A 25,441-nucleotide genomic window follows, 5' to 3' on the forward strand; every position below is an offset into this window, starting at 1 on the left:
TTGCCTGCTTTTGGTACCAGGATAATGGTGGTCTCATAACATGAGTTGGAAAGTGTTCCCTGTTCTGCTCTTTGGTAGCACTGTACTGTCTTCCTTAAATGTTTGGTAGAATTCAACAGCAGTTAAGCCATCAGAGCCTGGAGTTTTTCTGTGTGTGAGAAAATGTTTAACTGCTAATTCAACTTATTTCATAAGATACAATGCTGTTGGCTTGTCTGTTTCTTCTTGAATGAATTTTGGTAGTCTGTGTCTTTTAAGGAATTTGCCCATTTTATTTAAGTTGTCTCATTTGTGGGCATAAAGTAATTTATAATGTTCTCTTATTATCCTTTTAATAGATATATCATCTGTAGTGATTTCATTTTCATTCCTGATGTTGATAATTTGTCTTAACTCCCTTTCCCCCTCATTCCTTATCTGTTTAGTGCCTTGGAATTTCATTGGTCTTTTAAAAGAATTAACATTTGGTTCCACCGATTTTTCCCCCCGTTACTTTTATGTTTTTACTTCCATTGATTTTTTTTTCTCTTATAATCTTTTATTTCTTTCCTTCTGCATGTCATGGGTTTAATTTGCTCTTTTGCTGGCATCTTAAGGTGAAACCTTAGATCATTTACTTGAGACCTTCCTTCCTAATATAAATGTTGAAAGCTGTACATTCCTTGCTACAACTGCTATAGCTGCATCCAATGAAGTTTGTTTTTGCATTCAGTTCAAAATTGTTTCTATTTTACCTGTAATTACTTTGGTCTGCGGTTTGTTTAGAAGTGAATTTTTAAATTTCCAAGTATTTGGAGGATTTTCTGGATATTTTTCTATTACTGTTTTCTAACTAAATTCTTTTGTGGTTGGAGAATCTATTTTGTGTTGTTTTAAATTTGTTGAGACTTGTTTTATGAGCCAAGAATATTGTCTATCTTATTGAATGTTTTCCGTGTACTTAAAAAGAATGTGTTTTCTGCTGTTTTGGGTGATTTGTTGTATAAATGTGAATTAGGTCAAGTTAGTCAAGTTAATTTTCTCACTACATGTTCTATCAATTACTGTGAAAGGAATGTTGAAATATCCAGCTGTAATTGTGGATTTGTCTACTTCAATTCTATTAGTTTTTGCTTCATGTTTTTAACAAACTTTAATTGAGAAATAGTAATTGTATACTGCTTTATGTATTTTGAAAATCTATTATTAGATTAACATTTAAGGTTGTTATATCCTCTTGATACATTGACTCTTCTATTATGAATTGTCTCTCTTCATCCTTGGCAGTATTTGTTGTTGAAATCTGCTCATTAATAGCTGTTAATAATATAGTTACTCCAGCTTTCTTTTGACTACTGTTTGTATGACAGATCTTTTTTCCTTGTATTTCTAATCTATCTGTGTCTTTATATTTAAAGTGGATTCCATGCAAATAGCAAATTGTTGGGTGTTTTTTAATCCAGTCTGACAATCTCTGGCTTTTATTTGGAGGGTTTTTTGTTGATGTTTTGGGTTTTTTTTGTTTGTTTGTTTTTTGTTTTTTGCATTTCTTCAAAGACCATTTTGTTTAACGTAATTTTATTTGGGCTTAAATCTGTTATCTTGCTATTAGTTTTCTATTTGTCCCATTTGTTCTTTGTGTCCTATTCCCCCTTTTCTTGCCTTCTCTTGAGTTAGGTGGTTTGGTTTGGTTTTAATGAACCCATGTTATCTCCACTCTTGGCTTATTAGGTACATCTCTTTGTTATTTTTCAATGGTTGCTCTAGGATTTACACATCTTTAACTGATGATAGTCAATCTTCTGCCACTTTACATGGAGTGTAAAATCCTTGAAACAATATACAGCCACTTCTCCCTTACTATTCTTAGTGCTATTTTCTTCTACATGTATGTTATAAGCCCCAGAATATATTGTTATTTTTGCCTTAGATAGTCATTATCTTTTAAAGAGATTGAAGATAAGAAAATATTGTCTATATTTACTCATATATTGATCATTCCCAGCTCTTCATTCCTTTAAGTTCAGGTGCTCATCTGGTATCATTTTCTCTCTGCTTGATGAAACTACTTTTTAAAATATCTCTTTGAATGTACCACTGCTGGCATTGATTCTCATTTTTGTTTGCCTCAAAGAGTCTTTATTTTATGTTTGTTTTTGAAGGACATTTTTATTAGGTAAAATTTCTAGATTGGTAGCTTTTTCCCTCTCTTAGTAAGGATGTTCCTCCATTGTCTCACATAGTCTCTGGAAAGTGATTTGCTCATTCTATCTTTATTTCTCTTAATGTCTTTTTTCTTCTGCTGCTTTTAAGTATTTTTTTTTTGTATCACTGGTTTTTATTATTATAATGTGCCCTATTTAATTACATCTGTTCTTTTTGGAGTTTGTTGAGTTTTTCTTGGATCTGAGTGTTTATAGTTTTTTATAAAAAAATTTAAAATCCAGCTGTTATTTCTTCAGATTTTTTTTCCATCCTCTCCCTCTTTCCTCTTCTTTTATGATCTCAATTACACATATGTTAGACAATTTAATATTGTCTCCATAGATCACTGGATACTCTCAGTTTCATTTTCAGTCTTTCCCTGTGCTTCATTTGGGTTAGTTGGTTAGTTGCTGTTGTTGTGTCTTATAATTTACTGATCTTTCTGCAATGTTTAATTTGCTGTTAATCCCATCCAGTGTGTTTTTAAATTTATTTTTCTTTACTAGAAGTACCACTGGGTCTATTTCTTTTGTATCTTCCATTTTCCTGCCTTTTTCCCCTCTACCTTCTTACTACATAGAGTATATTCATAATTTTTTTTTTCCTTTGAGAGAGAGTCTCACTCTGTCACCCAGGCTGGAGTGCAATGGTGCAATCTTGGCTCATTGCAACCTCTGTCTCCCCGGTTCAAGTGATTCTCTCACCTCAGCCTCTTGAGTAGCAGGGACTACAGGTATGTGCCATCATGCCCAACTAATGTTTTTTTTTTTTTTTTTTTTTTTTTTTTTTTGAGATGGAGTCTCACTCTGTCACCCAGGCTTGAGTGCAGTGGTGCAGTCTCGGCTCACTGCAAGCTCCACCTCCCGGGTTCACACCATTCTCCTGCCTCAGCCTCCCGAGTAGCTGGGACTACAGGCACCTGCCACCACGCCCGGCTCATTTTTTGTATTTTTAGTAGAGACGGGGTTTCACCATGTTAGCCAGGATGGTCTCGATCTCCTGACCTTGTGATCCACCCACCTCTGCCTCCCAAAAGTGCTGGGATTACAGGCGTGAGCCATCACACCCGGCCAATATTTGCATTTTTTAGTAGAAATGGGGTTTCACCATGTTGGCCAGGCTGGTCTCAACTCCTGGCCTCAAGCGATCCTCCCAACTCTGCTTCCCAGAGTGCTGGGATTACAGGTGTGAGCCACTGCGCCCAGCCATATTTATAACTTTTTAACAGCTTTGTTGAGACCTAATTCACATTGCCATATAATTTACCAGTTTAAAGTGTGCAAATTAATGGTTTTTAGTATATTCACAGAGTTATGCAACTATCTGTTGTGCATCCACAATTTAATTTTAGAATACTTTCATCACCCCACAAAGAAACCTTGTATCCATTAGCGGTCATTTCCCATGTACCCCACTCCTTTTCAGCCTGTATTGATATGAAATGTCAGTCCATAGGGACTCTTCTGGACATTTCATATCAGTGGAATCATATAATAGGTAGTACTTTGTGAGTGCCTTCTTTCACTTAGTATGATGTTTTCCAGGTTCATTCATGTTGGTAGCATTTATCAGTACTTAATTTCTTTTTATTGCTAAATAATAATCCATTATATGGATATACTACATTTTATTTATTCATCAGTTGCTGGGCATTTGAATTGTTTCCAGTTTTTAGCTATTATGAATAATGCTGCTGTGAACATTTGTTACCAGTTTTTATGTGGACATATTATTTTCATGTCTTTGGGTGTATGCCTAGGAGGGAATTGCTGGGTCATGTGGTAACTCTCTTCAACCTTTTGAGGAACTGCCAAGTTGTTTTTTAAAGAAGCTGCACTGTTATAATAGCTAGTTCAGTGCCCTTGTCTGCTAGTCTCATCATCTTGTCTCATTTCTGGGTCTGTTAATTGATTGATTATTTTCATTTTTATGGATCATATTTTCCTGTTCCTTTGTTATGCCTGTAATTTTTACTTGGATACCAGGCATTGTGAATTTTACATAGTTTTTTTTTTTCATATTAAACAAGAAGTTTATTTAAACAGCAAGACACTTAAAGGGAAAACTATATAGGATTCTTTTTTTTTTTTTAGAGTAGTTTATCCCTAGTTAAAGACAGACTGCCCTACATGTAACAGCTACGTACAAAAAAGTTATAAGGTTGTCTTTGGTTTTACAATGATCAATGAAAAATATGAAAATTCTCCAGTTGAACAAGATATGCAAGGATTTTTATGGGTTTTTTGTTTGTTGTTGTTGTTAGAGCAAAATAACTTACTGGAATATGAAGATAAGAGCAGAATGAGCATGCCACTAATGGAGAGTGGGGGTATTTTCACAGAATCAGTATTTTTCCCCATCCTGTCTCCACTTGATGTCAATCAAAACATACCATTGGCTGTTAAAAAAAAAAAATGCAGTGTGCTTGTGCACATATACCAGTTACTTTTATGTACAGTAAAAGAATGGAGAAGGAGGAAATGAACAAACAGAGAAAACGATGCTGTAGTAGTCGGGGATGTATTGGAACCAAATTGCAGTTTTCTACTTGAGAATGTAATCTTGGTCTGCAAGAACAGAGTTCTGGAATGAAGAAGCAGGTTCCCTTCTCAGTAGACACCTCCCATCTGCTGTTGGAACACATCAGTTGTGTCTTCATTCTCCATTTCCAACTGTACAGGTGTGTCTTTTTCATTGATTTGGTTGCCGTCAAATCAGAGTCTGATCTGCCTCATTGACAATCCCTGTCATTCACAATAGGCTTTCATTAGTTTACTAAGTGGTGTATACCTCTTAATCTTAAACTGCACCACAGAACCACCTTGCCCCACCACCTTCAAATTAATACGATTGTTGTTCTCAGTCTTGACTCCTTCCTGGGGCTTTTTGTCAGCCATGATGAGCACCGGGGTCTCCTCAGCTGCCGCTTCAGAAAAGAGGTATCAGGTCCACACTGAACGAGCACATGAGCAGCACCAGGAACCACAGAAGAAGGAGGCAGCAGCGGCAGATGAGGGAGAGGGAATTTTACTTCATTCAGTGCTAGATTTTGTTGTATTCTTTTCAAAAGCGCTAGACTTTGTTCTGGCATGCAGTTAAGTTAGTTGGAATCAGTCGTATCGTTTTGAAGCTAGCATGTAAACTTTGTTAGGGTGGCTCCAGAGCACCCATTAGGAATGGTGTAGCCCGAGTACTTATCCGCCGTAAGGCAGTATTCTTCGGAGGACTTTACCTGATGTTGTGTGTCTTGTGAACTGTTTTTGTTTTTGTTGCTGGTGGAAACATGAACTATTGCTAGCTTTGTGTGAACTCTAGGACTTCTTAGGCCAACTGCTTTCTGGTGCTTGTATCCCTAACTTGAAGTAGTTTCCTTTGACAGATGTGCAGATCAGTCTAAGACTCTAGGAACCGATCCTTTTGTGCTGCTCTCTTCTGGGTGTTCTGCCCTTCCAATTCTAGCCGTTTTGGCCTCCTTGAATGTGGCTTCTCTGATTACTAACCTGTGTTACCTCTACTCAGTGAGACTGACATGCTCTGTGTTCCCCCTTCTCTTTGCTGTGGCTTGGACACTACCTCCTGGCAATAAGTTCAGGCAAATAAGTTCAAGGCTTGTCTCATACGTTTCACTATTCTCAGAAATTAAGTCCTATGCTGCCTGTTGTCCAATGTCTGAAAACAGTTGTCTCGTGTTTTGTCTGGTTTTCTAGTTGTTCCTCTGTCATAGATGGAATCCATAATAAATATGCCAATGCCAAAATCTGCTACTATATTACTCTTTAAAGCAGAGCCGGTATAGGAAGAGGAAAAAAGAAGTCAGTGTAACCGTGGGGGCAAGGCAGGAAGCATTCTGCTTATATAACACAGACATGGCATTCTTTACTTTCTAACTTAGGACATTTGTGATTTGAAGAAGAGACACCTGAATTTTCAATATGTTAGTCTTTGTTGGAATAATTGGCTCTTCTCATTCTTTAGTCATCAAATAATACTTATTAAATACCAACTAAGTGCTTTGTGCCCTGCTAGGCATTACTTCTCTTTATTCTACTTCTTAACAGTTGGAATATGCCAAACAAATGAAATAAAAATAGTTTTCCTATTCTAGTTACAGGTTGGATTCTTGGATTTGTCTCCCAAGCTTTGACATTCAGAAACTGAAAGTGGAATATAGTGTATTCTCAGATGTAAAGTTGATCTCATTTCCTCACTGGCCATCTGTTTATTTGCGTCTAAGAATAACAAAACTTTCATAGTCATATCTGTATTTTTTAATTACTAAAAATAATGAATGGGCTGAACCATGCTTGCCCCACTTTTGAAACAATTCTTTCTATAGACTGTTGCAGTAGGAAGCTAATACCCCTGATTAAGAATAAAGACCAGACCTACATAAGCATATGTTGTATTGGTGTATCTGAAGTCACGAGGATGTGATTAATGGTCCTTAAGAGTTCTAATTTGGCGTGTCTTACTCCTAAATCTCACTTAAGCTTGGTTGCAAAGCCTGGCAAATCAGTCTTCTGTACATGGCAAGCTAAGACGTGGCACCATCTTCTTGGGGTTTCATATCCTAAACCTGTCTGTCCTTACAGGTTAAATTCAAAGGATAGGGCCAAGCTTGATTTGCTGTAGTCATGGTGAATCATCACAGATCCATTCTTAGTGCGGAAGAGTTAAATAACTCCTTGGCCGAGAGCATGGTGCCTTCCCCAAACCAATTTCTAACAGTGTCCTCTGTTAGATCTTTAAGTTAATAAATTCTTTTATTAGATTTTTGGGTCAGAAAAACAGACCATGCTTGTACTCAGGAGCCTAGAAATACACAGTATAATTGACTAATTCCTGTCTTTGAGGTCTTAATGTGGTTTCGTGTGCCTTTTGATTTGTTTTTACATGTGGAACATTTTTCCTTAACACTTTAATATGATACAATTTTTGTCTATCCTTTTCCTTAAATAGGAGGGAGAAAATTTTTTTAGTAGGAAAATATCTGGTGGTAAGTGGCATCTTTTTATTCCATGTGGGATGCAGAAGTTTCTCCCAAAGACTGAAGTGACCTGCATTTTTTGCAGATAGGACCCCTGTATTTCTCCCATAGTACTTTATAGATGGTAGATGGTAGGGCTGTACACAGCAAGTGGGTTTGAATGCATGATAGTTTTCTGGTGGAGCTGAGATAATTAGTATTATGAAGCCACGCTTCTGATTGTGAGAATGAGAACATCAAGTCATTATTTATCTTGGAAAGAACGAATAATTTGTTTATAGTAATAACAATTTTCTTTTATTTTTCTTTCTCTTAGTCAATAGCAGCTGCTGTTGGCAGCTTATTATGAAAAGATTTTAAGTTGTAGTTTTTAACCTGGGGTGGGAGTAGGGGAGAACAAAATTAATATTGTAAATGTTTTTACTTGATAAAAGTTTTATTTGATACAGAGCCTATACTGGTGTTTTTATTGAATAGTGTTTTATTACTGACATTCAATACTCTCTTTGCCTGTAGCCTCCCACTTTATCCAAAATGAAGGCACTTCTTAGATGTTTCAATGAATGATACAACCAAAAATATTAAAATGCCTATTTAAGTCATATCTTATTTAAAGCCCCATTTCAAAGGAGGATTTTGAGGATAATTAGTATTTTAATTGTTAAAGTTAGATAATTTTGTTTGGATGGAAAATCTATGTTCCTGTGAAATTGGGGTTTATGAAATAAGATTGGAAAAAAATAGAGTGTATAATTGGGCACATTCTGTACTGCTTAGTGAATCACCAAACCAGCATAATCACCATTAAGCACTTTAAAAGCTATGCTTGTATGTCCTTGCTCTGCCTGCAGAGCTAGGAGCGCCCACGAGGAGCAGCAGTTCATTCAGGCTGTAGTCATTGGGGTGACTCGTGGAACCCCTGCCTGTGTGAGTAAGCCCGCTGCCTTGCCAACTGCCTGCTGTGTGAGTCTCAAAGACATCAGATGTCATCAAGCCACAGGGACTTCTTGGTCATTCTTAAGGCCATGGCGGGAGCACAGTTCAAAATCCAATTCACAAGGCAATGTCTAGAAGAAAGAATCAAGTATGTGTATAGTGCATATGAAGTACCTCAGCTACTGTAGTGAAAAATTATTGGGATGAATCTTTCACCATGTTAGTTTTTTTTTTTTTTTTTTTTTTTTTTTTTTTGAGACAGAGTCTCGCTCTATCACCCAGGCTGGAGTGCAGTGCTAAATATCCTGAAGTGCACAGGAGAGGCCCACAGCAGATGTGTCCAGCTCAAAATGCCAGTAGTGCCAGGGCTGAGAAACCTACCTGAAGCCTCACAGGGGCATGGTCCATTTCAGAAGTATGTGGAAGAGAAAATTGAAGGTGAGAGGTCTGTAGCTCTCCTGAAGTCAGGCCACATAAGTACTTTGCCAGGTAGGTAGTGCCTAGTGACAGGGATGTACTGGAAAGAATTCCTCTTGAGCTTGGCTTTGAGTCTCGTGCAGTCATGTTCATGTGACATTAGGGGAGGCTGTGGGCCTGAGGCAGCTAAGGAGTAACTGGCAAGTTTTGTATGGAGAGTCGGGAAGACAGAAACAGGGGCAGCCGGGCGTGGTGGCTCATGCTAGTAATCCCAGTACTTTGTGAGGCCAAGGCAGGTGGATCACTTGAGATCAGGCGTTTGAGACCATCCTAGCCTGGCCAGTGTGATGAAAGCCCATCTCTACTAACAATACAAAAAAATTAGCTGGGTGTGGTGGCGCATGCCTGTCATCCCAGCCACTCACGAGGCTGAGGCAGGAGAGTCGCTTGACCCCAGGAAGCGGATTGCAGTGAGCCCAAATCATGCCACTGCACTCCAGCCTGGGCGACAGAGCAACACTGTCTCAAAAAAAAAAAAAAAAAAAAAAAAGCAGGGGTATCTGAGACTTTATTTCCTCTTGGAGAGCTGGAGGGTCAGGAGAGCGAAGCTTTCTATCTTGCTTTGTACCTGAGAGTCTACTCGAATCAGGGTGGGCAGGGAGAGAGAGGGGATCTGTTCAGACATTTCCTTTTGGGGTCAAATGAGAGGAAGATGTCCTTGCCCCTTGGAGAATTACTGCAAGGATCTGGTTGAGTTGAGAACTTGTTTCCCCCACCAATATTGTTTTTGGTGTTTTTTTGTTTTGTTTTGTTTTGTTTTAACATCTCTGTTTCCTTCGCCTTTCTGCCCCTCTAGGGAAGGGGCCCATGTGAGGAACTCTTACTGGACGCCCCCTTCCCTGTTGCTGTGCTGATCTCACACATCGGTTTCCGCGGATCGCATGTGAATCAGTTGTCTTCCTCATTTACTCTGAGCAAGGGTGGCAGCAGCAATAGCAGAAGATGTAGATGCAGTGACTCATTTTGCATGATGTCTGCGAGAGAGCCGGGCCTCCCGTGTGCTGTGGCTCTCGTTGAGGCATTGCTTCAGAAACTTGATTCTTCTGGAATTGTGCATAAGAGGGCCTTTTAGAAAAAAAAAAAAAAAGTTGGAAGAGTTTCCCTTCCTGAGCTTCAGTGGAAGCAGCAGGAGGGTGGGCCATGTCCAGGACAGTGGGAGAGCAAGGATGGACCCTCTGTGTCCACCTCCAGTGTGTGGCACCGTTTTCCATCTCATCTTGGACATATCATGGGGCTACAGCATGCCTCAGAAGCCTGCCAGAACCTGGTGATGGTTTCCAGCATCTGGGTTTGGGGAGGACTGTGGGGATGCGCTAGGGATAGCCATCGGGAAGGAGTGGAGCAGAGACAGCAGGAGCCATAGTCGTCTCAGGAGCCTACTCTGATTAGCTTATAAATTGGCCTCGTTTTATGATTTCTGGGTCATTGGTGAGTGGATAGGAGTTATAGGATCCTTTGTGGGTGAGTAGAGGATACTATGGCAGATAGGTTTTACTGAACCCACCTGCACATGTAAATCTTTCCTTTTTAATGTGTCACCTCCTCAGTTTGGGTGGAGAAGCTTGCCACCCCCAGGTTCATCCCTAAGCATTGTGGTAGGCTCAGGACTAACAGACACTAGCTCAGCCCCATTGAGGGCCCCCAGGCCAGGCTTCAGCTTTGGGAAAGCTTGTTTTCTCCTTGGGCAGGCCTTGTCAGACGTTTTGCTCCTGGGTGTTTGACGTTTTGATGTCTGTACTATGCAAAGCCACATGGGAAGGCAAAGGAATACACCCCTTTGTATAAATGACAGTCATAACAAATGAAGTATATACCAGTTTGTGCTGTCTGTCAAGGAGTAATTCATCTCAGCTAGTAAAATAAAGGGGAAGGGAAGGAAATTCAGGTCTTTAGCTATGGATTCATAAACTGGACTTAAGAAGAGCCTTCCTCCTCTTATAATGCTAACTGCTTTTAATATTTCCTTCTTAATGAACAGTTGATATAAGAGTTTTCTCCTTTCATCTAAGAAATATAGAACAGTCTGCAAGTTTTCTTAGTTGTTTGTTAAATGGACTTTGAAATGATTGAGAAATTTGTATTCCTCAGTGAAAATAGGTATTAAGTTAATGGACAAGTAGCAGTCCTTGTTGCCACCAAGATTTTGGCATCTGAATTGTATATATAAACTGTGTCAGGAATATCATAAAATCATGTTGAGGCTGCAGGGACAAGGAAATTTCATCTCATGAATCTGTTTGATGTTTTCGGGATGCCCTGAGAGAAAAATTCTTTGACCTGCTTAGTGAGCAAGGTCTAAGTTTGTACATCCAGGTCACATTGTACCCTGGGCTTTCCAAAGATTTATCCGCATCTGAGCCAAAGGCTTTTGAAGCCTGTGGTTGCTGGAATTTTAGGGTGTATCTCTTTGCTTCTTCAGATGAGACATTTCTTAAGATAGAATAATGGTTAAAAAAAAACCTCTCGGTTTACTCTAGAAAGATACAGCATTTTTGGTACAAATCCAAGGACGTCCAAATGAAGATCAGGCTTTATAATTATGTTTTAATATGTGAAGGGAGAAATCCATTTTATCAGGCCAGTAGGTTTTTTGCTTAATAAATAGTGGCAAGAAGAAAGCTATGGACCCAGCTGGAATGGGTGCAGTTTTTAGAAAAGATTATTTGTAGTTGTTGGGCACATCCTTGCATGTGGAGTTTGAAATAAGAAATTAAATCGCCACCTCATTTTTGCAGGAAATAATCCAAATGTAAAAAGTTAAAGTTAGTATTGCACTTTGGTGAAGCTTTAGATATATTTTATATTTCTTAAAATAAACTTTTTTTCTATGCATAAAAGTGGAGGTCAAATGAATTACAAGTGCATTCTTAACTGAGTGGAAATGGGTGCTGGTGTTTCATATATACATAAAATTTTTTTTTTTGCAGTTGTTTAACTTTTTTCTTAAAGAGTCTTGCTCTGTTGCCCAGGTTGGAGTGTAGTGGCACAAGCATAGCTTACTGCAACTGTGAACTTTACCTGAGCCTCTGGAGTAGCTATTCCACCTGAGGCTCTGGAGTAGCTGGAATTGGAGATACAAGCCACCTTTTTTCTTTTTTTTTTTTTTTAAAGAGATGGGATATTGCTTTTTGCCCAGGCTGGTCTCGAATTCATGGGCTCAAATGATCCTCTTGTCTCAGCCTCCCAAGCAGCTGGAATTATAGGTGCAAGCCACTGCACCTGGCTGCTTGACATTTTTATAGACTCATACTAAAAAGTTTATTCATTGAATGAGTACTGTGTGCATAGGGTTAAATTTATCTGATTTTTGTTATAATTTAAACAGGAGTGTTGATAAAACTGTGTAAAATAAGTTAGCGTATACTTGCCATTATGTTTTTATCTTAATAATTGTTATGTAGTTTCCATGAAAAGTTCAGTTACTTAACATTTCCATGCTTTTTTGTGTTTGCTTTATTTAACCTTAAAAGAGTGATTGAAGTAATAGTTTTGTTAGGTCACTAGATTGGTGATCTCCCCTTTTGTATAGTCACATTTAATTTCACTCTTTAAGATTGAAAACTAGTGCAAATTCTAGGTTGATCACAGGACCACAGTTAAAGGTGCATTCACATATCATATAAGATACCTATTTTCACTGTATTAATCATTTGCATTAATCAATAAATTTTAACTTTTAAAAGATTGGATGGTTAAAAAGATGATGGAAGGAATTATTTCTCTAAAACGAAAGAAATCCTTGCTCTGGAAAGCTGTGTTGAGAAGAGTTCTAAGCTCTGCTGCCTGTGTCAGTGTTCTCTGGAAAGACCTCTCTTGGAAGGATGCTGTGATGTGGAGTCAGGAGGCCAGGACCCAGCCCTACCCTCCCCACCACCTGCCAGCTGTGTGGCCTTGAGTGAGCCAACAACTTTGCCAGGAGTCATTTGCCTTCTCTTTAAAATAAAAGAGCACTACCATGTCCTGGGTTGTTTAAGTGAGATTATGTAGTGTTAGTAGGGTGCCCCCCACCACAGGTCCTCAGTATGTTGAGGTTTCTTTCCCTGCCTCCTGCCTCCTTGCAAGGAAAGCCAGAGCACTTTGACTTAGAATTATGTCTGAATTCAGCTAGTGTGTTGCATAAGCTTGATTATCTGCTTTTCCTCTCAGTTCTTCCTAGGTAGAGGTGAGGGTTGGGGGAGGGAGCTTCATGCAGAGGAAATGGTCTGAGGCTATTTAAAGTAGAAGCACACTTCAGTGTGATCCTGGGATGTCTAGAAAAGTCTAGATTATGTCCAGTAGACACTTTTTAAACAGCTACCATTTTAATGTTTTGGCACTGGGAAATGTGTTAGTTGAAAATTTCACTTATGAGTAATCCTTTTATTTTTCTATGGTAACAAGACAGGTAAGGCATATCAGTTGGCCCAGACTCATTGGTCCTCAATGACTGACTGCCGGACTCAGGGTTGAGGGCCTGATCTCAGAGGATGCAGGTTGTGTTGCCAGTCCAGATACCTATGGCACCCTGTCCTAGCAAGTGGCCACTGTTTTCTGGAATATCTGTCACTACCTTAAGGCAAGCCTCATTATTTTAATCCTTATTCCTAGGCTAATGTCTTGAGCCATGTATCAGAGATAGACAGGCAGGTTGTTGATTTTTGAGATGAAGAACAACTATCTGGCCAGAGAGAGAAAGAGAAAATCAGTTTGTAAGTTACAGTGGTACAGAGTGCTCTGCCTTCTCAGATTATTTTGTTTCCAAGAATCATTGATTATGTAGTTTTTTTTTTAGTTTAAGCGCATACCCATTCTGCATATTTCAGAGTGAAATGTCCTTTCAGGACAATCTTATTAAATCACTAATCTGAGATTTTATGTTCCCTAGTTGGCCATGCCAGTATTTTGGTTAGGGTTTTAGGTGATTTTTATATCCACTGTAAATTTGGATATAACTTACCTTTAACCAGATACTTAAAACCAGGGTAATTTCCTAAGGTTTCACCTTGCAAGTGGTATGTGAGCTGAGCCTTGAAGGGTGACACCAAGTTTTTTTAGACAAAAAGGATGAATGACCTAGCTAAAGGGCTTGTTTTTTATCCTGTAGGGCAGGGGTGGTTGTAGACACCCTCTTGCGTGCTGACATACTAATGGATGGTGGCTTCTAAGGTCTCTCCTGAGTCTAGTAGGAGGGAGGCTTCCTAACTGTCACAGACACCAGGCAGGCAGGTAGGGGAATGGAGCAAGATTTGGCAGTTCAGCTGCTGTGAGTTTGCTTTCCAGTGGCTTGGAAATGGGAAGTAAAGGATTCTGATCTTATGTGAGACGATTTTCAGACTGTCCTAGTCTGCCCTCACATATCCCTCAAATGGACACATACAGGCTGGTCAGGGCTTTCTTGGGGCACTGAGGTGGGAGAGGCTGGAGGCCTGGGCAGGGTAGTGGAACTGGGAGTGAGAAGCCCCCTGCACTTGGATCTCTTGCGTATCACACGAGACTCAGTTATTTATTGATGACTGCCTAGCTGGCTTATAATACTGATGGCTGAATGGGGGTATGAAAAGTGGTCTCTGTCCTCAAGAGCATCCAGTCTTATTGGAGAAATAATGCAAAACAAACAAAAAAGGGTAAAATAAACAAAAGCCCAGGTAGTACATTTTCCAGTCTTGTTGGAGAAATAACACAGAAATAAAAGGTAAAGTAAAAGAAACAAAAGCCCAGGTAGTTATTTTGCAGTAGAGCTCAGTGACTAAGGACAGAGTACCTTGCAGAGGTGTTCAGTATTTTGGCTTCCCTGGGCCACACTGGAAGAACTGTCTTGGGGCACACATAAAATATACTAACCCTAACAACAGCTGATGAGCTAAAAAGAAAGAAATCATAAAAAAAATCTCATAATGCTTTAAGAAACTTTACAAATTTGTGTTGGGCCACATTCAAAGCCATCCTAGGCTGCGGGTTGGACAAGCTTGGTTTAAATCCTCTGCTTAACAGCTGTGTGACCCTGGGCAAGTGACTTCGTGACTTCTTCCCTTGGTTTGTTGGTCTGTTAGAGTATCACGTACTTTATAGGGCTGTTGTGAGGATTAAATGAGTCAGTATATGCATATTTAAGGTACTTAGAACAGAGTTTGGCATGCAGTAAGTACCAAATAATTATATATAATTATTATTTTGGAGATAGAGTCCCTAAGCCTGTTTTGTCTTTGAAATAAGAACTTCATAGCATTGTTCAGGTTTAGTGAAGTAATGTTGGTAAAAGCATCTGGAAAAGAGCCTGGCAGAGACCAAGTGCTCAATAACCAGCAGTCATTATCATTCTTATCATTCAATACTTACCCATTGGTGTGAGTTTATTTGGTTCTCCCTCCACAGAGATAGGGGAAGAAATAATGTATTTTAGCCATTGATTTTTGCTTTTGGCTTCAGAATCTGGTTTTCAAAACAAAATGTGTTTGTTAACAGGCTGCTCCTTTGCCAAGAAAAATGACAAAATTACCTCCATGTACTCTTCTTTCCTCCCCCAAAAGCCCTGTATGAGCGTGTCTCTGGCTGCACATATTTAAGTATTAACTGAGATAAAGCATGAGCTCAGCCGGGGCTTTCTAATGGCTAATCCACAGTAACCCATTTAAAAAATCTTTTTCTCCCACACAAGAAAAAGAACTAGTAGGGAAAGGACATTGTGGTGGTTATTTGAAAGAAATGTCACTCGGGGTTTTGGGGGAGGAAGAGTGGTGTCTCACCATTGAGTTTTTTGCTTGGTGGATGCCTCTTTTCCAGGTCCAGTTGCTGAATCCAGGACATGGAGTGGAGACAGGGAGTGGGTAGGAGGTGCCATCAAAGTTCTAAGCAAGTTCAGCAGTGTTGAAAGAATTTAAACCCACTCTGCAGCCGGGCTATAGCTAGACAGTACTCTACCCTGGGATAGTGTGAAGAGGACATCCTTTCCCATTAGGCACTGACAGCCCAAGACAAAAAATGGGAAGAACCTTGGGTGGGTAAAAACGCCTTACACAATAAGTTCTTGGTGGTCTCCTGACCTCTAGGGACCTTTGAACTTCTGGAGTTAAGATGAAGGCACGGACAGTCTTTTTTGCGAAGCGTCATGTAGCAGCAGAGTTTGGGCTTTGGAATCTGACAGACCTGGGCTCTAGTGAAACCTCCTTAGAAGCTTACTGGCTGAAATCGAGCAAGTTCTGTAACCTCTCTCTGCCCCCATTTTTCACAGGTAAATCCTAGTCAAGGATAAGTTGAGGCTATGTATATTAAGTGCTTAGCATAGTTCTTAGCAAAAAGTAAATTTAAAATGATCTATTACTATTGGTGGTGGTGGTGGTGGTGTGGTGATCACCAGCAATAGTCAGAGGGTGGTGGACCAAGGAGGAAGCAGACAGCATTCTTAAAAGAGATGGAAATTGCCCTCTAGATTATAGAGGAGACCATCTCCCAGTTCAGTTCTGTAGGAAAGGCAGGTAAGATTGAGAATAAGGGTTGTATAATTTTCCGGTGCCTTCTTCCTCTGGGGCTCTTAAGATCTGAGCACAGTGGATTCAAGTGAGGTAAGGAAAGACTACCAGTAGGGAGAGGTCTGGTAGTTAGGGGTGTCAGTTTAGCGGGAGGTCTTTTGTTTGCTATTTTTTTTCTTTTTCTGTCTTAGACACTATGTTGAACTTTGTTGGAATTGTGAAGTCAAAGGATGATAATATTGTAAGCAAATATCCTCTTTTCAGAAAGGATTAGGAGCAGGTAAAAACTTTAGTTAGCTGATATTTTTGCTGTATAGTAAAATGTCTCCAGCAGAATTATTTTATAATCTTTTTTTAACACCTTTTTTTTTCTAACAGGAGATGTTAAGTAAGAAAGGTATCTACTTTTTATGTGTTGTTTTCTAGCTTTTTATGAATAAAGTATTACTTGTCTTTAGGCACCTCTGATAGGAATTTAGATAATAAGCCAGTGAAATATTTTTCCTCCATGAATTCCTGTGGCCTTGATGGTGAATCTGTGATCAAAATATTAGAAATACCGACTCTGAAATTGATTCAGATACATTTGCTTGGTTATATAAATTCTGTACTTTTGGCCCTGAAATAGAAAAAGCCCACTTGAAGCTTTGGGGACCTTCTTACTACTTTCAGGTCATCCTCGAAGGTCTTAAAATGTTTTTAAACGTGACCAGTTCTTTTCTACTATATTGGTCTAAACTCTATGTTGCCCCTTCCTGAAAGAAGATAGTTTCCTCTGGTTTTGTCTAGACTACAAGTGGCTTCAGAGAAACAGGCTTCTAGGTATAGCATGGAAAGGGGAAGGTCTGGTGGATAAGGAAGGTTTTAGAGGACACAAGTAATACTGGGGACAACTGTGGAACAAAGTGAGAAAGGTATGAAGAGGAGGGTACAAGGAAGGCAGAAACAGGGAAGAGCAGGCTGGAAGAGAAAGAGAAGGGAAGAAGGCAGAATGGTGAAAATGGGGAATAAGGAACAGTCTTGAGAGGACGGAGAAGGGTGTTAGATAGGAGTAGAGGGGGATAAGTGGTAAAGAGAGACTGCGTTAGACTGGTGAGTGGGGAGGCAGTGCCTGAGGTTTGTCTTTGTGGCTGTGAGACTTTCAAGGGAATTTGAACATTTGAGGTGGCTAGGGTAGTATTGCAGACCTGGCTGCTCAAGGGAGCTGTTGGGCCTTTGTATGTAGTGAGATCACCTGAACTTTTGTGCTTTGGAGTGGAAGGAAGTAGTAGAAGGAAGCTTTGCCTATCCTTTTATGTTAACTTTCTTGTGATCTTGTGAGGAGGCCTGTCCTTGTTGGGTCGTTTAGTTCTACCAGTCTACCTCCTTTCTCTAAGTCGTCTCAACTCATGCATAAGTCTTATCGCTTGTCTCTGTAACTAACTCTTTGCAACATGTTTTGCTTTAAGTATTTAAAAAAAAAAAAAAAACCTTTTTAAGGGAGGAAGGAAAAGCTCTGTTAGACCTTCTCAAACTCTGCTGCCCTTTCTTCCTATTTTCTCTCTCTTTGCCACCAAGGGTCATTGTACTCCTTCTCAACCAGTCATTACCACAAGGCTATTAATTAATTGATTAGAATGCAAAAAATAATCTTGGGCTTTGGGTTCCTTTATTGCTTTTCATTCCATAGGGAGTTTTTTCTTTTTGTTTAACATGTGTAAATGTCTAAGCCTATTTATTTTAGACATTTTATAGTAGTTTTTCTAAAATGTATTAAATTATACTGCTTTCTTAAATTAAGTCTGGAACTTACTTTATCATCATGAACCATCAGTGTTTTCCAAATCAACTGGTTTTCAGAAGACTGAGGTAGTTAGGATTGTGAGTACATTTACTCACATTCATTCGAGTGTGTTTTATGTAGATGGGCACCTTGGGAAATAGTGGCAAGCAAGACAGACACTGTTTCTGCATGTTGGAATTTAGTCTGTAAAGTCTGATTGGTGATGATCTGGACCAGCACAGTGTGGAAGGTGCCGGTCTGTGTTCTGGATGATTTAGGTTACCACGCCATCTCCAGATAAATGGAGTATTGCTGTTTAGGGCCCTGACTTATACACTTGGTCATTTCCACCTCTGGTCTACAATTGGCTACCTCGCAATCCATATGCAATTCTGTATATGGTTTTATTTTCTAGGAGGTGGAGGGAGGAAAAGAGGTGAGGATTTGCATGAAGACAAGCTAGTGTTGGTCCAGGTTTTTTCTGCTTTCTCAATTATCCTATAATCTTTGAAAACACATTGTTTTTTTTTCTCTCTCTTGACATTTTTCCCCCCTTTCCTTTCATGAGGAATTTAAAGCAAATCCCAGGCTTCAGATATTTCACTTCTGTATACTTCAGTATGCACAGAAGAACATGGGCATATGCTTACCTGACCAGGGTCATTATCACACCTAACTGTAGGTACTGTATTTTGTTGTATCACCTAATGCCCACTGTATAATTTTAAAAATTTCTCCCTTGTACAAAATAAATGTTCTTTATGGTTTTGTTAGAATCAGGATTCACATATGGCATTTGGATATTATGTCTCTTAATCAAGGGCCATTCCCTGCTCTACCTCTTCCCCCTTTTTCCATGCCAATGACTTGTTGCAGAAACTGGGTCAGTTGTCCTGCAGAATGTCCCACATTCTGGATATATCTGTTTTCTTGTGGTGTCATTATCTGGTTCCTCTATCGCCTGAATTTCCTGAAACTGGAAATTAACTCTAGAGGCTTGATTAGACTCAGGTTCAGCCTTCTTAGTTGGGTAGTGCTGTGTGCTTTCACATTGTATCACACCAGGGAAAGCCTCCTTAATTTAAGTAAAAATAAAAAATATTAGTGAGCAGTGAGTTTGTTTTAGACACGGTGCTAGGCGCTATGGGGACTATAGAGATTAGCCAAGTATAGTCCCAGCTGCCTTAAATTTGTTTTTGGAAGCAGACCATGATCAACAGCATGACAGAGGATAAGTAAGGGGTAGCTGGGGAACAGGAGAGGTCAACAGCCAGTTTCTCCATATCTGAGAGACTGCCCACGAAGCCTGTGGCATTTTAGCAGTCTGAAAAAATTAATACAGAAATGTAATACTTTACCATATAATAGCAACTATGCTCTTTTCTAAAACTAGTTTTATCTGACATAATTCTTGAGTAATTTCTCTCTCTCCCCTAACCCACTGTGCATTGCATTATTTGAGGCACCATAATATGGCTGCAGATGCCTTTTCCTGCACCTGGGTCAGGATGGGACCTGCGGAAATTCCTTCTCCTTCCCAAATTTAGACAGTGAGACATACCAAAGGCAAGTGAAGCACATGGTAATAGAGAAAGCTGGCACTATGTTTGAACTAGTGATCTGCTGGTGTCAACTGGCAGTGTTTTTTCAGGTCATCCTGCTTGACCCTTATAGATGTAGAGAAGCCAAGTACAGTGTAGAAAACGTCAACTTCCTGGTGGACACCTAAGTATTTTTTTCCCCTTCTTTTGGAGGGGTATATGGAGAGATTTTTACTTTACCAAGAATGAAGTTGGAACTTTAAATGGTTTATATGTGTTTTATAAAACTTTTTAAAAACCTGCGAAATCGTATGTTAGTATATTACAGTTTTTACTTGTGTCTTGTCTACCCAGTTGCCATCACTTGTAAATTTTTTTTTCCCCGTAAGCAAGTAAAAGTTCAGCTGGAAGATATCTTCTTAATTGAGGGTTCAAAAGCCAGGAATTTAAGCAAAAGAGGAAATTCTTCTCAATATTCAAAATACAAAAACTCTAAGGAGCATCTTGTTGACTGGTATATTTTAGCATTGAGCATAGTGCTTGATACTCAGTGCTCCATAAATACTGATTGGATAAATAAAATGAGATGTTGAGGCAGTAGTGTTTATTCTCATTTATAAATTACAAGTAAACAATGTGATCACAGTGAAAAATCCTTAGCCTGCTTTGGATAAGAACTTTCACTCATGCACTAGAGAGAGAGGGAATGTGGGTATGAGAGTGTGTGTGTGTATGTGTGTGTGTTTGTGGCATTGGCAAATAGAAGAGAAGGATTTGTCTTAACTGCTGATTTTAAAAAAAAAGATTTTATGTTTATTATCAAGAATGTAGCACTTAAGATATATGCAACTTAAAAAAACTGCTGAGTAAAATTCTGGGTTTTGTCCTTGAAAGAAAAATGGCATTTCCTGCATAAAAAACAGTTTCTATTATAAATGACAAAAAATTGTTAGGGAGCCAGGCTTTGATGCATTTACTACATGAAGGTCAAATACTTAGGTCATTATAATTCTGCCCCCTTTTGTGCATGCAGTACAATGAAGCTCTTTGACATGGTGCTAGCACATTCTCAAGATGAAGGAAGGTCATGTGTTTTCAGGCATTAAGAGCATGATCTACTCTTTCTTGGTTCCCTGTTATAAGTAGCTGTTGAGGGTAGAGTTGGAGGGAGAAACTGGACTAATGAATGGCTTTTGTCTACCTTTGTACTATTTTTTACTTTTCTTGCACAGAAGTCAATTCAAAAAAAAAAAAAAAAAGTTAAAAAGCTGAGAACCAATTGCCCAGAGCAATTCACAGGCAACCTTCAGTCTGGCTCAGTTACCCAGATTTATATCACATACTTGCTAGCAGAGTTTTGATTGCCTCCAAACCTCAAATGAGTGTGTGGCTTCTTTACATGGAACTGGTCCTTTTGTTAAGGAGGCCTCGTGAGTTATTATATGGGTCTTGGAGCCAGTTCATCTGGGTCCAACATGTGGTTTCATTTATTGGCTATTGGCCTTGGAGGAATTATTTAACTCCACTGTGCCACAGTTTCCTCGTCTGTAAAATGAGTTAATTTGCAATAGGAGGCATGAAAAAAAAAATGCCTGACATAAAGAAAGCACTTGGTAAACATTAGCAACTGCTGATGTGTGTGTGTGTGAATTTATCAAGAGATGCAGTTCAGGTATTGAGTATATAAAGGAGGGTGAAGATGGGGTTTCTATGTGATGAGGATATTATCTTGGGTGGTGCAAGGATTCAGAGATAAGAATCTGACCTGGGATTGAAGGTAGTGGGCAATGGAAAGGGTCAGGGATGATGACCTCCTTTCCTGCCCCAAATTCACTGGGAAAGGAGAAACTCACACTCGGACTACTGGGCCTGACTACAGCTGGCATTCCTCTTTGCCTGTTTGATCCATCTGCTAATGATTTGAGCCATAATGTCTAGGGTGCTTGAGGTTGTGTACTTGGGTCCTTCCTTCCCCCTTCTGCCTTGGCTTCTCTTTAGAAAGCCGACTCCAACAGTCATGAGACCTTTAAACTTTTTGCATGTATGGGATTTGTTTCAGAGTGATTGAACGGTCAGGAGGGGGAATGAGTGGGTAGGGGATAGATATGAATCTAAATACAGATAAGATGGATCATGAGGCTGGATGATGAGTACATGGGGGTGGGTTTATTATAACAGTCTTTCTACTTCTGCATATATTTGAAACTTAATATTTTTTAAAGTTAAGCAAAAAATGCAAGTATGTAACAATATGGATGGTATACCTTTTATATAAAGTTTTAAAATATGTGAGCAGTGTTATGTATTTTATATATAATGTTTATGAATTTTATATATAATGTTTATGTATTTTATATATAATGCATTGATATATACATTGTGTGCATGTATATATATTCATATAAGAATTTAAAATTTTATAAAATAATAAATATGGCGGGCATGGTGGCTCACACCTGTAATCCCAGCACTTTGGGAGGCTGAGGCAGACAGATCACTTGAGGCCAGAAGTTCGAGACCAGTCTGGCCAACATGGCAAAACCTCATCTCTACTAAAAATACAAAAATTAGCCAGGTGTGGTGGCAGGCGCCTGTAATCCCAGTTACTTGGAAGGCTGAGGCATGAGAATTTCTTGAACCCAGGAGGTTGCAGTGAGCCGAGATCACACCACTGTACTGTGGCCTGGGCAACAGAGCAAGGCTCCATCTCAAAAAAAAAATAAATAAATAAATACTAGCTTTAGGATAGTGGTAGTGGTTGCCTCTGAGAAAGGTAGAAAAGAGATGGAATGAGGAGAGGGAATATGAAGGGTATTTCACCTGTATCTGGAATATTTTATTTCATTAAAAAATTTTTTTGAAGCAAATATGGCACAATACTAAGATTTGCTAAAGTTGAGCAGTGGATACCAGGTGTTTGTTATATATCTGTGTAATTTTGTTTGTTTTAAATATACCACAATAAAAAGAATAAAATGTCATGATTCTATAACAAGAAGTGTCTTTAGACATGTCAGGAGCTGAGCTGCAGGAGGTGCTGGGAGGTGCCTTGCCTTTCTGCTAGAGAGGCACATCCTGTCATAGCATTGCACCTTGCAGCAGGGTGGCGAAACGACTGGCCACTCGTACAGTTGCATAATGGGGGAAGCCCTCGTGGTTAGTAGAGGTGGATGGTGGTAAGTAAGGCTGTGTGAATTACAGGCAGTTAGATAAAGCAGAATTCATGTTTTCTGGACCGTGCTGACCTACTGCCTCTGTCAGAGGGATTGGGCTGGGTCATGGATGATGAGTTGGTTACAATGACTGGAGGGAGATTTTTAGAAAGCAAAGCTTTTGTGTATAAGAACTAGTTTCCTTGATAAGACTTCTCAGAAAAAAAGAAAGCTGTTTCTACTCTGGATTGGTTGTCTGTGTGGTAATCTTGTCAGTCTTCCCGCACAAAGCAGGATTAAGCTTGTCACTCCTCAGCTAGGGAAGCAAGCCCTCCATCTGGGGAGTGAGAAGACAGATTGTTCTGAGGGCTGGGTTCATGGGCTGCTTCCAAAATGTGACTAGCACCTCTGTGCCTCCCTTTGCTCCTGCGGAGGAAGACCTGGAGATTGAAGTGATCCTTGTGCCCAGGTCCCAGTCTTTGTGTTGCCTAGTGTATAGATGTTGTTCATAGATGTTGGGGGTAATGAGCTTGTGCAGTATGTACACATCAAGTGTTAATTTGATCTCTCAGAGAATACAGGTGTCAGATTTCCACTTCTTTGGTATTTATTCACTAGATCTCTAAACAGGAGATCACTGTTTCGTATGCTCTAGAGAGCTCATTTAGCTGAGGGGAAGGGTAAACCCAGCATCCTTACAGGTTAAACATTCGGGAATAGAACAAACCCTGTGTTGAGCCCATCGGAACCGGGCTGGGGTGGGGGATGCATGAGGCAAGAGACCAAGCATCTCAGAGTGTTTTTTCAGCACTCATGTGCTAGTATCGTAGATTCTCAGAAGGCGGTGACTAGACCAGACCAGCCCTTCACCACTGTGCATCCTGGAAAGTGGCCTCCTCCTTTAAGTAAGGATGGAGGTCTCCAGGGTGTGCTCTGGAAGTTTGTGAGGATGAGGATTAGAGAATAAGGGATCTTCCTTTGACATATGCCAGGTGAGAAACCACAGGAAGCAAAGACCAGCCAGCCTGGCAGCCACTCACAAAAGCTGTGTTCTGGAGGAGGACTCTCTTCATGTTCTGTGTCCATCCAGCCTGATTTGCATCCTTGGAAGAATTTGAGAGGTTACAGGACCCTGGCACCTGGGCAGCTCTGCAGCATCCTCCCAGGTGGTCCCACTGAACCACCTCTATTTAAATCCCCCTGTTCCGAATAAGGAGGCTGTGTAAATGGACCTGCAGATCTTTCTGACATGTAGGAATGGACTGGGAGAGATGCAGACTTCTTCAGAGGGAGAGAGTTTCTGGGCGTTGAGCAGCCACATTGCCTCTGTCCTTTATTTTAGTTTACAACTTTATATCTTCCCTTAATGAGGTTTTCCTCAAAGCTGTGAAAGAAATAAAATAAATTGAGGTATTGAGAGAACACATAGAAAGTGGAGAGGCTATTTTTCTGTTACCTGTTTTTGTCTTCCTTAATTATGTAGTTTAGCACCACTTGAAAAAATTGCGTTACATTTAAGTTTGATGAGCTCCTTGTGAACATGTGAATCAGTAGTTTCTCGAGGTGCTGCTGGGTTCAGTGGCACAATACAGAACACAAAGCCAGAAACCAGCCTAGAAACCAGACAGAGGGCTTTGTTCCAGAGTCCTGCTTAACCTTATTACAGCTAAGTGTCAAAATCCAGTCCCGTGGTTCTCCCCCAGAATACTGGGGGGCAAAGCTGGTTCAATAATAGAAAGGTGTGGTTAGCCTCTGAGTGTTTTATGGGTGTGTATATAAAAGCAGTATTAGATGAGTTAAGCCTATACAGGTTTATTATACATATCAGACTCCTGATAATGATAGAATGAGTTCATTTTCTAGAGTCGTGATTCTGGAAGACTTTATTTCCACCAAGAATTGCCTTAGTGTCTGTCTTTCCCCCTGATGTTTTCTCCCTGCCTCAGAGTCAGCAGCTCATCCTCTCCTCATGGCCTGGCTTTGCCTCTTCCCCCTTTTGGTCTCCTCTCTAGTAGCTTTTTGGTTTTCTTCCCCTGTAGTTAATATTATCCTCATTTAAAAATATTTTCCCTTCAGTTGATAAAATGTTCAAATTTTGTGGCATATTTTAGAAGGTAGCCATTTATCAGAAAGAACATCTTGAAATCCTCAGGAGTATTAATGAAAGTTTAGTGTGTTAAAAATACATATATTCAATGTTAAATCAGTAGAACAGGAAAGAAAATTGTGTTTCCGAATTTGTGAAATAAATATACTTAGAAGAAAAAAATGAAAACAAAATATAAAAATGTCAAAAAAGGTTAAGTTAGGGTAATTAGAATATGAGTAACTTTTTACCCTGTTTTTCTCATTTTCAGTAATGTCATTATATGCATGCTTGCATGTTTCCCCTGCATAATCCCTATGGCATTTTGAGATGAATGGGACAGGAGAGTGTAAAGAAGAAGTGGGTGTGGACGAGTCATTTTCAGATGCAGTCCTAAGAAACCCCACAGACTCTTGGTAGGGGGGCCTGAGGGCCCTGGACCTTGTGTCCCCCTTTAACCAGAGCATTTCCACTTTTCATTTGCTATGCCTTTTAAGGTTTGTCCAAGATTTCATTTGGGAAGAGGATTCTGCTACTAAATACAAGGTCTGAAAACTTTACAGAGAAAAGAGAACACATTGGGATCAGAGGTAGGAAGTGTGGGTCCTGACCCAGCCTTTAACTAGCAGTGTGCCTTTATGTCCAAGGCACTTTAGCTCTCTGGACACCAGTGTTTTCATTTCTAAAATGATGGGCTTGAGCTAGTGGATAAGCTGAAGGTCCCCTACAGCTTTGATATTTTAGGGTTCTATTCAAGTGGTGTCAAAAAATAAGTAACTCCAGGAAAAGAGGTTTGTGATACCCAGCCTTCTCCCACTGCCCCAGCAGTTTTCAAGGCACCTGGAGGACAACAGACGACTTGGGCAAGCAT

At 39.7% G+C, this 25,441-nt stretch overlaps 1 protein-coding gene and 1 pseudogene across 1 annotated transcript in view; one reads left to right on the forward strand and one right to left on the reverse strand.

Annotated features, from left to right (window-relative positions):
• FOXO3 (forkhead box O3) overlaps positions 1 to 25,441 on the forward strand; it is a 124,445-nt gene that overhangs the window by 53,176 nt on the left and 45,828 nt on the right. The window lies entirely within an intron of this gene.
• LOC100600867 lies at positions 3,850 to 6,718 on the reverse strand (annotated as a pseudogene).

This window comes from Nomascus leucogenys, chromosome 3 (genome assembly GCF_006542625.1).
Source record: "Nomascus leucogenys isolate Asia chromosome 3, Asia_NLE_v1, whole genome shotgun sequence".
In the NCBI taxonomy this organism is placed as follows: domain Eukaryota; kingdom Metazoa; phylum Chordata; class Mammalia; order Primates; family Hylobatidae; genus Nomascus; species Nomascus leucogenys.